Genomic DNA, 10,495 nt, shown 5'->3' with positions numbered 1-10,495 from the left:
ATCTAATGCAGGATTTCCAGTTTTCTCCACTTATTCTGCCATGTCTTTAAGGGTTTCCCTGCCATGAGGATGGGAAGTGAAATTTCAAGAGTTCTCTGCCCGATCGCCTGCTTGCCACATCCTTCACGTTGGCTTTCTGATGTGAGCTATTATCCATGAGCCCCAGAGCTGAGACGTGAACTCCGTTTCCTGGAGGGCTCTGACCAGAATTCCCTGAAGTGAAAGCCCAGTCTTTTACCCACCCGCATCCCACTTTTTGTAGTTAATCAACTGGCTAAGTCCTCTGAAGTGAAAAAGTGCACATTTTGTTGCCTGCAACGCACTGAGGCTGAACGCCTCTCACAACAGCAGAGCCTACGGAGAGCCTGCATATTAGGGCCGAGTGATTTCTCACACTTAATCTGTTTCTACCCACGACAGCCGGGCTGGTCCACCGGGCCTCCAAACTGAGATATCATATTCCCACATTTCTTGCTTTTCCTTCTCTTTGTGCTCCATTATTTATTAAGGTCTTGAATGCACCTGGGGCTCCTTGCCAGCTGGGGTCAGACTTCTCAGGCCTCCTTGTTCTCAGGAGTTGAGTTTTTATGAGTGTGAAAGATACCCTGCAATAACCCCGAACAAACGGGCTGTTATGAAAAATAGAAATGGAGACACAAAAGCTCAGCTGAGAGAAGGTATTTCCAGGATTTGAGGTCCAAAGGCCAATCTATCACCTCTTAAGATTTGTTAAGAGGACCTTAACACTGTGTTATGGCAGAAGCTGATTAATTGTGTGTCTCTACCAATTACGCACCTTTACTTACAAGTCATAGAAACCTTAATTCAGAGGATCCTCCACCTCCACTATGTAGATGCAAAGTCTAGGGCTGTGTTAGGGTTCTAGGAATACTGAACACAGGGGCTCAAAAAATGTCCTCAGACCTCATGTTCCCCCATTTCGTCCTCTGTCCCTTCCTCTGTCAGCTTCTCGCTCTAGCAGTGAAGAAACACTTGATTTTCTGCACGTGCCCTCATATGCCTTTTTAAAGACCTACATATTTTATTTTAAAATTAATTTTTATTGGAGTATAGTTGCTTTACCATGTTGTGTTACTTTCTGCTGTACAGCAAAGGAATCAGCTGTATGTACACATGCTGCTGCTGCTGCTAAGTCGCTTCAGTCGTGTCTGACTCTGTGCAACCCCATAGATGGCAGCCCACCAGGCTCCCCCGTCCCTGGGATTCTCCAGGCAAGAACACTGGAGTGGGTTGCATTTCCTTCTCCAATGCATGAGAGTGAAAAGTGAAAGTGAAGTCGCTCAGTCGTGTCCGACTCTTTGCGACCCCATGGACTGCAGCCTACCAGGCTCCTCTGTCCATGGGATTTTCCAGGCAAGAGTACTGGAGTGGGTTGCCATTGCCTTCTCTGATATGTACACATATATCCCCTTTTTTTTAATTTCCTTCCCATTCAGGTCACCACAGAGCACTGAGTAGAGCTCCCTGAGCTGTGCAGTAGGATTTCATTAGTTATCTATTTTATACACAGTACTGAGAGTGTAAGGGCTTCCCTGGTGGCTCATCTGTAAAGAATTCACCTTCCAATGCAGTATATGCAGCTTCAATACCCGGGTTGGAAAGGTCTCCTGGAGAAGGGAATGGCAACCCACTCTAGTATTCTCCTCTAGTGTTCTTGCCTGGAGAATCCCATGGACAGAGGAGCCTGGCAGGCTACAGTACATGTATGATAAGTCACTTCAATCATGTCTGACTCTTTGCAACCCCATGAACTGTAGCTACATGGGCTAGAGTCCACAAAGTCACAAAAGTCAGTCATGATTGAGCAACTAAACAACAACAAGTTCCATTTTTCTAGATTCCACATATCGTTACTATATGATATTTGCTTCTCTCTTTCTGACTTACTTCACTCTGTATGACAGCCTCTAGGTCCATCCACATCTCTGCAGATGGCACAGTCTGGCTCCTTTTATGGCTGAGTAATACTCCATTGTATACAGGTGTCTCTTTACCTGGGGCCTTTCACCTCTAAGGGCCCATGCTTCCTCACATTTTGGTTCTGAGGCAGCATTGCCTGCTGCTTCCCTGATAGTCAGACCTGCCCAGGAATGTAAAAGTCCAGATGCAGAGGTGTCAATGCCCAACCCCCTCACCCCAACCAGAAGCACCTTTGCAAGGGGCTTTGCAGTATCCCCAGAGCTGTACTACCTCCCTGAAAACTGAGCCACAGTTATAGAACTTTGCCTACTATTACATCTGTGTTCCTCCTCCCTCCCTTCCAAGTGTGACTTCCATATGCCCCCTTGGCTTTTCCTGGGAAGAAAATCCTGGGATAAGGGGAATCCCACTGAAGACAGGCAGATTCCTTATAGATGCTGTTTCAAACATTCCTGACCTACCTCTTTCTAGATTGAAATCCAGAGCTGTCCAAGCAAGAATCCCTTCAATAAATTAATTTGACTCCAGCTCAGGTCAATCATAGTGAATACAGGATCACAAGATGTTTGATCAGACTTGGCTCACAGGCCGACTGCTGGGTCAAGAGTGGGGACCAAACCATCTGAACCACGTGGCCTGGGAGTGGGGTTGGTGGGAGGGGTGGTTCTGGATGAAAAATCGGGTCTCTTTTAGAAAAACAGAGAATGGATAATTCAGCACCATATAGCAGGGATTGGCAAACCCAAACAGGACACCTGCCTGTGTTTGTAAATAAAATCTCATTGGAACACAGCATTTCACTTTTTTATAGATGGGCCGTGCTGCTTTCAAGCTAGAACAGCAGCCCCAAGGGGCCACCACAGACATTGTAGGGCTCACCAAACCTAACCTGCTTGCTATCTGGCCCCTTAGAGGAAAAGTTAGCTGAATCCTGAAATATAGCATCGCTCTAGGATGTACTCTGAAGTCCATTTGAGGCACATTTCCAAGGGAAATGCCAAGAGGTAGTTAATTGGTGTAATCACACCTATAGGCGGTTTTGTGCCATTTTCTGCAGGCCTCCAGATTAAAGGAGGGCCAGCGGGGCACAGTGGTGGCCAGCTGGGCACGCTGAAACCCTGGTATCCTGGGCAGGCCTTCCTGCCCAGGAACTGCAATGGGGTAGGGGTGGGGCAGGAGCCAGCACACAGGTCTCCCCAAATCCTGCCCTGCTTCCCATTTTCCTGTCCACCCAGCCAGTTGGATGTGGGGGAGTCCTGTGTTGTAACCATGGAAACTGTGTTTCTGTTTCCGGTCTTGCTCAGTGGGAACAGCCCCTTCCTTCCCCAGCAAGATCAGTGAGGCCGCGACCCAACTACTAATTCTCAGGCACGGAAAGTCCTACACTCATTTCAAGTCCCAAACAGTCTTAATTCAGGAATCTAACTGTGGAGCATCAAGTCACTTCTGAACAAAGCAAATGTAAACCCACCCATCAGCCCCCTGTGCCTTCTGGGCAGGGTGTGCTCCTCCTCCCCGCTCCCCAACTCCCCACTGGCCTGTCAATACCTCTTTTTCTAAAAAAATCTTTTTCTTTTGTATTGGAGTATAACCAGTTAACAATACATGTATCTATTCTCCCAATTCTCCTCCCATCCAGGCTGTCACATAACATTGAGTAGAGTTCCATGTGCTTCAATAGCTCTTTTAAAAAATTTCTTTCTTTCTTCTTCATCTTTTTTTTAGTATTATTGATTTATTTGGCTGTTCCTGGTCTTAGCTGCTGCATGCAGGATCTTTAATTGCAGCATATGGGATCTAATTTCCTGACCAAAAATTGAACCTGGGACCCTGCATTTGGAGCTTGGAGCCTCAGCCACTGGACCACCAGGGAAGTTCCTAAATTTATTTTATTTGAAGTATAGTTGATTTACAATGTTGTATTATTTACTGCTACACCACAAAGTGACTCAGATATATATATGTACACACACACACACACACACACACACTCTTTTATATTCTTTTCTATCATGGTTTATCACAGGACACTGAATATAGTTCCCTGTGCTGTACAGAAGGACCTTGTTGTTTATCCATAGTTCTGATTCTTCTCTCTACCTGACTCTTCTAATTAAACAGAGAGGAAGACAGAGAATTAACGGAACAGAAAAGTTTAACTAGCCCGCTCCTGCCCTAGCTTTGTAATCTCCAGACCTCAGTGGTATTTAAAACCGACTCTGTTTCAAGAGGCAATTTTCTTGGCTTCTTTGGAGGGCCCCCAATGTTGAGAACATTTTCAGATTATATCCCAGACTAGGACCCACAGATGTAAATATAAGAGGTACCGCCAACAGTCGGACACATACCGGGTAATCAAAAAGCACCTTTATTTCTGTCTCTCACTACCGCTTTCAAATGTACTCAGTGGAGAGCGTCCTTTCTCTGTCACCGGGTGAAAACTAACCAGGCTGTGTGCCTCTTCTGGTCACTTGATGCTAATGGGAAATCCCACAGCCACTTTACACCACAGTTTCAATTCAAGAATCAAAAATGCCCAGTGCCTTTGTCAGACCTGCATATTTGATTGAAAGTGAAGTCTTTCCTTTTCCTACTCTCCTTCAGTTTACTCATCGTCATTTCTGACCTTCCCAAAGCTGTGGTTTGGGAGGAACAGAGAGCAAGGACAGCAGACCTGAATCTACTAGCTTGGTGTAGACAGGAAACAACCGGACACTGGAAGGGACTCTCTGATGGGCGAATTCATAGGGCCTCTGTAGATTCCCCTGTTCATTCCCTCTAATTTCTCTTTTTTGTTCTAAACCAAGAAAGGGCTTGCAAACTATGGCAGAGAGGTCAAATTCCATCCTTGTTGTTTTTGTAAATAAAGTTTTATTGGAACACAACCATGCCGACCCATTGATATAATGCCTTTAGCTGCTTCTGTGCAACAGCCACAGAGTCAGTAACTGCAGCAGAGACCTTATGACTCACAGGTTAAGTTGTTACCATCAGACCCTTTAGAGGGTTTTCAACCCCTGTCGTAAGCTCTGTTGTGCCTTTGGCCGGATGCCCACCTAACAACCTGCTAGGGTTCCCTTCCCAGGGTCACCCTCTAGGGCATAATTTCTTTTAAAATGACCCCAGGTCCACACTCCTTCCATGAGTTCTACATGTGGGCCCTGATATCCACACTCTATGATTACCATCAGAGGGGAATGCAGTTTCCCAATTGTAGCCACAGGACCCTGCTACCCTGCCCTTACATGTTGGGGGCAGCAGAGGAGGGAATTACCAATGAAATCCTTCTGCACTGTTCTTTAATTTTCACAGCCAGTTACTTTTCTGTATTTGATGTGGATGAGATGTTGTGGGCCAGGATCCCTAGGAGCAGAGTCTGAAATATGAATTCTTATTTGAGTTGGTGACCAGATACAATACAAGATGTCCTGTTAAATTTAAATTTCAACGAATAATTTTTCAGTAAATGTATGTTCCAAATATTACATGGGACACATGTATACTCACATAGCATTCTTTGATGACCTGCAGTTCAAACAGAACTGAACATCTTATGTGTTGGTTTTTCCTAAATCCAGCGACTTTCAATTCTTGTTCAAGTGATTTATTGGAGGTATGCTTTTGGGAGACAGGGAATGAGGGAAGCCAAATGAGATGAGGGGAGAAGCTAAGTGAGGGTGTGGTTTCAGCTGGAGATGGAACTCAACCAGATCTAATGAGGTGCTCTGTAACACGGGGAGTCCTATGAGGCTGCCTCCTAGGTGAGGTGGGTCCCATGGGTTGTTCAGCTGAGAGCAGTTCTCCAGAAAAGGAGACAGCTGCGAGACTTTTAGAACCCAAACTCACAGAATCTGGGGGAGAAAGGCATTACACCAGGAAAGGAGACCTGGGTGGAGTGCCAACAGTATCCATCCCAGATGTCTAGCAGGTAAGTGTCTATTCTGAGAGTGCCAGTCTGCGAAATTATCTGCATCCTAGCACTTGGGCCAAAACTTCTGGTTTAACACTGTTATATCTGTTCTATGCAATGGGTATTATACTTCCTAATAAATAGGCTTTAATGACTCGAGAGATTAGAAATTGCATGAGTCTGGGTTGAAGGCAACTTGTGATTCAGATTTTGCCTATGTCATTCATTAGCTATGATCTTGCATACTCAGTCGTGTCTAACTCTGCGACCCTATGGACTGTAGTCCACTAGACTCCTCTGTCCATGGGATTTCCCAGACAGAAGTGCTGGAGTGGGTTGCTGTTTCCTTCTCCAGGGGATCTTCCCGACCCAGGAATCAAACCTGCATCTTTTTTGTCTCCTGCGTTGACAGCCAGGTTGACCATTGAGCCATCTGGGAAGCCCAATTATCATCTTTGACAAATGTTTTAACTTTCCAATGATAGTTTACTCAGCTGTAAGTTGGAATTTAAAAATAAAATCTCTCCCACAAGGTTATTGTGTTTATTTTTGACTCTGTTCACAGCATCAGAATCTGGTTTTCTCTTTTCCTTTTCCTGGAAAGGTATTTTCCCCACCCTCTTCCCCCGCCGCTGGGTTTACGCATTTCTCGGTGGACAGTGCCTGTTTCAGGTTGTCAGTGGAGAAGACAGACACCAGGCCTCAAGTCTGCCTAGTAGACCAGCCCCCTTGGGGAAGGGTAACTGAGCGCACTCATTGCCAGGTAAGAGGAAACTTGCTTTCTTATCATCAGGTCAATTATTATTCAAGTCAAGGGGGACAGGATATTTTATCACACTTTTTAAGAAAATTGCGCTTTCCTTCTGGTGAACTCTTGGAGAAGATCTTAAAGTGGTTTCCAATCTAGAGATCTACCCCCATGTGACATATACATTAAGCAAGAGTAACTACACTGGTAATACACAGAGCTCCTACCTGAGATTTTTTTTTTTTTTTAACAATAGGCTCTCTCTTTAAAAATTTTTTCATTGAAGTATAGTTGATTTACAATTCTGTCGGGTTTTTTTCCCTTTGTTTTTTGTCTTATTGAAGTATAGTACCTATCTGAGATTCTAATCCAGGCTTCCCATAGCTTCCTGCCCACCTCTACCCCTAGACCATGAGTGAGAAATTTACTTCTCTGAGCCTTGGTTCTTCCTTTATCAAATTATGGTGCATAGACTCCACTCAGAATTCAATATGGAATGTCTGCTGAGGACTAGGGTTTTATTTAATATAGTTTTCAATAATATTTCTCTTTACAATCTTTTCCCATTATAAACAGGCTTCCCAGGTGCCACTGGTGATAAAGAACTCACCTGTCAATGCAGGAGATGTAAGAGATGTGGGTTCAATCCCTGGGTTGGGAAGATTCCCTGGAGGAGGGCATGGCAACCCAATCCAGTATTCTTGCCTGGAGAATCCCATGGGCAAAGAAGACTGGCGGGCTACAGTCCATAGGGTTGCAAAGAGTCAGACACGACTGAACAGCTTAGCATGCACACCCATTACAAAAGTAATATAGGCTTATTGGATAAAATGGTAAGCAGATAAGCAGAAATAAACAGGTAAAACTCTTGTCCCGCACCCACTACCTAAAGCAAGCAGCTCTGTCATATGGTACATCTCATTCCATCTTCTTTCCCAAAGTGTGTGTGTATTTGTGCATTTATATGTGTCTTCCAAGATTTAGTTCCTACTGTATATGTGTTAGATCCTCCTCTTCATCTGAAGCTGTAATTCGAAAACACTACAAAGCTTTTACTTGATGTTGAATTGTTTTAAGAACTACCCATCTTCCTGACATGTGAACCTTTGCAGTGGTGTTATAAAGAACTAGGTTAAATCTTGGGAAATGCCATAAATGATGTGAAAGCTTTGGTGTCAAAGCCTGAGCCCAGCAGAGTAGGTAAGTGCTTCAGAAATCTTGGTGGCCCAGAGATAAGCAGTACATCCTGTTTCTTTTCTAACATCAAGATGGTGGTTTCCTGTAGGCTGTTGATGTGTAATGGTTAGAGTTTCTTTGATAGCACAATGAGAAAGTATTTCAATTAGATCAAAGTATTGCATGTTGGATGACAGGGAGGCAAAAGAGTCCTACATAACTTGGAGGTTGAGTTGACAAATGTTATCTTGCCTGGAATAGGAAGAAAAAGGGGAAAAACAGAATAAATCATGAACTTCAATTTTTAATGCATCAAATAAGGCTATTAGACAGCATCTATAGGTTCCTTTAACAGATGGAATGGGAAATACTTGCATTTGAATTTCCAAGATCTCTAACAAAGCACTGGAAATTCATCCTTAAGAAGTGACTTCTAAGCAAACTGGAATTCACCATGTGATTGTATGTTTGCAAACAGATGTATGTATCATCTAGCTATAATTTTTTTCTACCCTGGACATGATTTCCTTGATACTGTTTTTCTTCAAAAGATGTCCCTGTTATAGACAAAGAGAGAAAGACAAAGAAGTTAAGCCAGCCATGGTTTCTGGCAAAGCAGGCACCTCCTGAGCCTTAGACTACCATCCGTTGCTCCTCACCATCCATTACACTGTCCCCAGGGGGCTGTATTTTAGGTGGTTCTGGTTTCTGTAATGTGGCTCCAAGGTGTAGATTTCCCACCTCACTCCATTCCTGCAACTGAAGACAAATGGATTTGATTGTTGAATACACTCAGTTCAGAGTTATAAGAGTCAAAGTAAACAAGCCAGGGGTTGAGCCTTCCAAAGCCAGGCAAGGACACAGCACCTATAGAGGCTCCTCCTTACTGTGGGCCTTTGCAAAGATAAGACCTAGCCCTGTTTACTCTATCTGGGAAGCGCCAACCTGAAATACTGTCTCTAAAAATCAATAATATATAATAAGTAATTGCTGAATTTCATGAAACCTAGAAACTTGATGTTTTGAGCTCCAGGAAGATATCCAATTCTGTTATTGTTTATTGAACATATACTAGTACCAAGGCCTACACTTCAGAATGCAGATATGACAGGCAGGCACAGTTCCTCCCCTGCCTTATTCACTAATTCATTCTTTAATTAACCAGATATTCATATCATTCCTGCCTCATCCCTAGGCACTGTGAGAGAAACAAAATCAGCCATGATTCTCCACACAGAGCTTGAAGTCCAGTAAGAAAAAGAGGTTGAAATGATGAAATTTAATGTGGATCCAATTCTTATTTCTTTTATTTCTCCAAGGAACCAAGAACCTTGGAGACATAAGCTTGGCATCCGTGTTACTACATAACCTTAGTTAATGCAAAGCAGAAACAGAGTCAAAGGAGCAGAAAATAAATTTATGGTTACCAAGAGGGCAGGGGGGTAGGATGAATTGGGAGATTAGGATTGACACATATACACTATTGATATAAAACATAGCTAATAAGAACCTACTTTATAGCACAGGTAACTCTATTCAATGCTTTGGGGTGACCTAAATTGAAAAGGAAATCTTAAAAAGAGTATGTGTATATATATATATATATACACACACACACACATAACTGATTCACTTTGTTGTACAGCAGAAACTAAGAACATCATAAAGCAACTATACTCCAATTAAAATCAATTAAAAATAAACTTTAATATTTACTATAAAAGTCAGTGTCTCAAACTGTAGGGAAAGACAATATTCTGAAAAGTTGGAAAAGGCGGGAAGTCTAAATAGCTTGTGTTTTAAAAATCTATGAAGCGTAAGCTTGAGTACATGACTGAACTCCAAGCACACATCTCCACAAGTCAGCAATAAAACCACTCTCGTTTTCATTACTTCCATGTTTATAAACTGATAGCCCTGGAAGAACCACCAAAAGAATACCAGAAGGGTTAAAAACTAAACAGACATTCTAAGAAATCTGCAAACTCTCCCAGGCAGAAGGGTGCTGAAGTACGGTGAGCTGCAGTTACCAAGTCCTCTGTCTTCTCTGCTCCGTGAGGTGGCTGCAGCTAAGAGGGCACTAGCACAGTAGGGCCCCTCCTCAAGCCACCCCCCAATGCACACAATTGCATTTTTTTCCCGAAGAAACAAAAGCGCAATCCTTAAACAAAGTACTGAATTTTAGATAAACTCGTACAATTATAATTTTTTTTCTTACCTCTGCAAGTCTCTGAGGCTTGAATTTTTAAAAAATATATATAACTTTCAGGACCTCAAAATTGCCCTGTTGCAAGCCTATCCAGTAAATATCACAGTGAACCTACTTTTTAGGAGGGGCTCCTGAAATCAGATCCATTTGAGCACAGAATATGACCCGAGGACAGGACACAAAGGCTCAACTCGCCCACCTAGAGTTGTCACTTCATGTCCCTTTAACATGAATCAACGATGAACTAGATGGTAATTGAGTTCTTTGTTGCAATTAAGAGTCTAATATATGCCATGGCCTGGAGCCCCTGCAATGCTTCTGAGTTTTCATCAGGGTTCATTTTTAAGTGGTTTAATTCTGCCTCTGACTGCCAGGTGCTAAAATATGAACCTTCGCACTTGTGAGTCACCCAATTTAACCAAGCTGTGGCTTTACCCTCAGAGAGTTTCCTAGGTGTGAACCTAACTGTGCCCGGGACCCACAAAAACATTTTAGTCAAGATTTCCAGGGT

At 43.2% G+C, this 10,495-nt stretch overlaps 1 long non-coding RNA gene across 1 annotated transcript in view; it reads left to right on the top strand.

Moving 5' to 3' along the window:
* Positions 1-5,793: 5,793 nt before the first annotated feature.
* LOC129635178 (uncharacterized) overlaps positions 5,794-10,495 on the top strand; it is a 29,142-nt gene continuing 24,440 nt past the window's right edge. Inside the window, exon 1 of the long non-coding RNA XR_008706138.1 lies at positions 5,794-5,869. This is a non-coding gene — a long non-coding RNA (uncharacterized LOC129635178). The remainder of the gene's footprint in view (positions 5,870-10,495) is intronic.

This window comes from Bubalus kerabau, chromosome 20, assembly GCF_029407905.1.
Source record: "Bubalus kerabau isolate K-KA32 ecotype Philippines breed swamp buffalo chromosome 20, PCC_UOA_SB_1v2, whole genome shotgun sequence".
NCBI lineage: Eukaryota > Metazoa > Chordata > Mammalia > Artiodactyla > Bovidae > Bubalus > Bubalus kerabau.
The sequence above is the reverse complement of the archived record's forward strand: the minus strand, read 5'-3'. Positions and strand labels throughout refer to the sequence as shown.